We start from the raw sequence: 4662 nt of genomic DNA, 5'->3' as shown, positions 1-4662 counted from the left end.
GGAGGGTCTCCAGCAGAGGTGAGGGGTGGCTGTGGCTCACAGTGGGGACAAGGACACTGGCAGCAGCAGTTCTGGGAAGTACTCCTTGGCGAGAGCCCTCCCAGAGTCTGCATTATCCCCACCAAAGAGCCCAGGTAGATTCCACTGTTGGGTTGCCTCAGGCCAAACAACCAACAGGGAGGGAACCCAGCCCCACCCATCAGCAGTCAAATGGATTAAAGTTTCACTAAGCTCTGCCCACCAGAGCAACAGTCAGCTCTACCCACCACCAGTCCCTCCAATCAGGAAACTTGCACAAGCCTCTTAGATAGCCTCATCCACCAGAGGGCATACAGCAGAAGCAAGAAGAACAGCAATCCTGCAGCCTGTGAAACAAAAACCACATTCACAGAAAGATAGACATGGTGAAAAGGCAGAGGGCTCTGTACCAGATGAAGGAACAAGATAAAACCCCAGAAAAACAACTAAACGAAGTAGAGATAGGCAACCTTCCAGAAAAAGAATTCAGAATAATGATAGTGAAGATGATCCAGGACCCTGGAAAAAGAATGGAGGCAAATATTGAGAAGATGCAAGAAATGTTTAACAAAGATCTAGAAGAATTTAAGAACAAACAAACAGAGATGAACAATACAATAATTGAAATGAAAACTACACTAGAAGGAATCAATAGCAGAATAACTGAGGCAGAAGAATGGATAAGTGACCTGGAAGACAAAATGGTGGAATTCACTGCTGCAGAACAGAATAAAGAATGAAAAGAAATGAAGACAGCCTAAGACCTCTGGGATAACACTAAACGCAACAACACTCACATTATAGGGGCCCCAGAAGGAGAAGAGAGAGAGAAAGGACCTGAGAAAATATTTGAAGAGATTATAGTCGAAAACTTCCCTAACATGGGAAAGGAAATAGCCACCCAAGTCCAGGAAGTGCAGAGAGTCCCATACAGGATAAACCCAAGGAGAAACACGCTGAGACACTTAGGAATCAAATTGGCAAAAATTAAAGACAAAAAAAAATTATTGAAAGCAGCAAGGGAAAAACGACAAATAACATACAAGGGAACTCCCATAAGGTTAACAGCTGATTTCTCAGGAGAAACTCTACAAGCCAGAAGGAAGTGGCATGATATACTTAAAGTGATGAAAGGGAAGAAACTACAACCAAGATTACTCTACCTGGCAAGGATTTCATTCAGATTTGATGGAGAGATCAAAAGCTTTACAGACAAGCAAAAGCTAAGAGAATTCAGCACCACCAAACCAGCTCTACAACAAATGCTAAAGGAACTTCTCTAAGTGGGAAACACAAGAGAAGAAAAAGCCCTACAAAAACAAACCCAAAACAATTAAGAAAATGGTCATAGGAACATACATATCGATAATTACCTTAAACTTGAATGTATTGAATGCTCCAACCAAAAGACACAGGCTTGATGAACGGATACAAAAACAAGACCCATCCATATGCTGTCTACAAGAGACCCACTTCAGACCTAGGGACACATACAGACTGAAAGTGAGGGGACAGAAAAAGATATTCCATGCAAATGGAAATCAAAAGAAAGCTGGAGTAGCAATACTCATATCACATAAAATAGACTTGAAAATAAATATTGTTACAAGAGACAAGGAAGGACACTACATAATGATCCAGGGATCAATCCAAGAAGAAGATATAACAATTATAAATATACATGCACCAAACATAGGAGCACCTCAATACATAAGGCTGAGGCAGAATAACGGATAAGTGACCTGGAAGACACTTCTGCTAACAGCTATGAAAGAGGAAATCAACAGTAACACAATAATAGTGGGGGACTTTAACACTGACGTACACCAATGGACAGATCATCCAAAATGAAAATAAATAAGAAAACAGAAGCTTTAAATGACAAAATAGACCAGATAGATTTAATTGATATGTATAGGACGTTCCATCCAAAACCAGCAGATTACACTTTTTTCTCAAGTGCGCACGGAACATTCTCCAGGATAGATCACATCTTTGGTTGCAAATCAAGCCTCAGTAAATTTAAGAAAATTGAAATCATATCAAGCATCTTTTCTGACCACAACACTATGAGATTAGAAATGAATTACAGGGAAAATAACGTAAAAAACACAAACACATGGAGGCTATACAATACGTTACTAAATAACCAATAGATCACTGAAGAAATCAACGAGGAAATCAAAAAATACCTAGAGACAAATGACAATGAAAACACGACAATCCAAAACCTATGGGATGAAGCAAAAGCAATTCTAAGAGGGAAGTTTACAGCTATACAAGACTACCTCAAGAAACAAGAAAAATCTCAAATAAACAATCTAACCTTACATCTAAAGGAACTAGAGAAAGAAAAACAAACAAAACCCAGAGTTAGCAGAAGGAAAGAAATCATAAGTATCAGAGCAGAAATAAATAAAGTAGAAACAAAGAAAACAATAGCAAAGATCCATAACTTAAGAGCTGGTTCTTTGAGAAGATAAACAAAATTGATAAACCGTTAGCCAGACTCATCAAGAAAAAGAGGGAGAGGACTCAAATCAATACAATTAGAAATGAAAAAGGAGAAGTTACGACACTGCAGAAATACAAAGCATCCTAAGAGACGACTACAAGCAACTCTATGCTAATAAAATGGACAACCTGGAAGAAATGGACAAATTCTTAGAAAGGTATAAGCTTCCAAGTCTGAACCAGGAAGAAATAGAAAATATGAACAGAACAATCATAAGTAATGAAATTGAGACTGTAATTAAAAATGTTCCAACAGACAAAAGTCCAGGATCAGATGGCTCCACAGATGAATTCTATCAAACATTTAGAGAAGAGCTAACACCCATCCTTCTCAAACTCTTCCAAAAAATTGCAGAGGAGGGAACACTCCCAAACTCATGTTATGAGGTCACCATCACCCTGATACCATAACCAGACAAATGTACTACAAAAAAAGAAAATTACAGACCAATATCACTGATGAATATAGATGCAAGAATCCTCAATAAAATACTAGCACACAGAATCCAACAACACATTAAAAGGATCATACACCATGATCAAGTGGGATTTAACCCAGGGATGCAAGGATTCTTCAATATACTCAAATCAATCAATGTGATACACCATATTAACAAATTGAAGAATAAAAACCATATGATCATCTCAATAGATGCAGAAAAAGCTTTTGACAAAATTCAACATCCATTTATGATAAAAACTCTCCAGAAAGTGGGCACAGAGGGAACCTATCTCAACATAATTAAGGCCATATATGACAAACCCACAGCAAACATCATTCTCAATGGTGAAAAACTGAAAGCATTTCCTCTAAGATCAGGAACAAGACAAGGATGTCCACTCTCACCTCTATTATTCAACATAGTTTTGGAAGTCCTTGCCACAGCAATCAGAGAAGAAAAAGAAATAAAAGGAATACAAATTGGAAAAGAAGAAGTAAAACTGTCACTGTTTGCAGATGACATTATACTATACATAGAGAATCCTAAAGATGCCATCAGAAAACTACTAGAGCTAATCAATGAATTTGGTAGAGATGCAGGATACAAAATTAATGCACAGAAATCTCTTGCATTCCTATACACTAACGATGAAAAATCTGAAAGAGAAATTAAGGAAACACTCCCGTTTACCATTGCAACAAAAAGAATAAAATACCTAGGAATAAACCTACCTAGGGAGACAAAAGACCTGTACCCAGAAAACTATAAGACACTGATGAAAGAAATCAAAGATGATACCAACAGATGGAGAGATATACCATGCTCTTGGATTGGAAGAATCAATATTGTGAAAATGACCATACTACCCAAAGCAATCTACAGAGTCAATGAAATCCCTACCAAATTACTAATGGCATTTTTTATGGAACTAGAACAAAAAATCTTAAAATTTGTATGGAGACACAAAAGACCCCGAATAGCCAAAGCAGTCTTGAGGGAAAAGAACGGAGCTGGACGAGTCAGACTCCCTGATTTCAGACTATACTACAAAGCTACAGTAATCAAGACAGTATGGTTCTGGCACAAAAACAGAAACATAGATCAATGGAACAAGATAGAAAGCCCAGAGATAAACCCACGCACCTATGGTCAATTAATCTATGACAAAGGAGGCTAGGATATACAATGGAGAAAAGACAGTCTCTTCAATAAGTGGTGCTGGATAAACTGGACAGCTACATGTAAAAGAATGAAATTAGAACACTCCCTAACACCATACACAAAAGTAAACTCAAAATGGATCAGAGACCAAAATATATGACCAGACACTATAAAACTCTTAGAGGAAAACATAGGAAGAACACTCTTTGACATAAATCACAGCAAGATCTTTTTTGATCCACCTCCTAGAGTAATGGAAATAAAAACAAAAATAAACAACTGGGACCTAGAGAAACTTAAAAGCTTTTGCACAGCAAAGGAAACCATAAACAAGACGAAAAGACAACCCTCAGAATGGGAGAAAATATTTGCAAACGAATCAATGGACAAAGGATTAATCTCCAAAATATATAAACAGCTCATGCTGCTCAATATTAAAGAAACAAACAACCCAACCCCAAAATGGGCATAAGACCTAAATAGACATTTCCCCAAAGAAGACATACAGATGGTCAAGAGGCACATG

Source organism: Orcinus orca, chromosome 2, assembly GCF_937001465.1.
Source record: "Orcinus orca chromosome 2, mOrcOrc1.1, whole genome shotgun sequence".
Taxonomy (NCBI): domain Eukaryota; kingdom Metazoa; phylum Chordata; class Mammalia; order Artiodactyla; family Delphinidae; genus Orcinus; species Orcinus orca.
The sequence above is the reverse complement of the archived record's forward strand: the minus strand, read 5'-3'. Positions refer to the sequence as shown.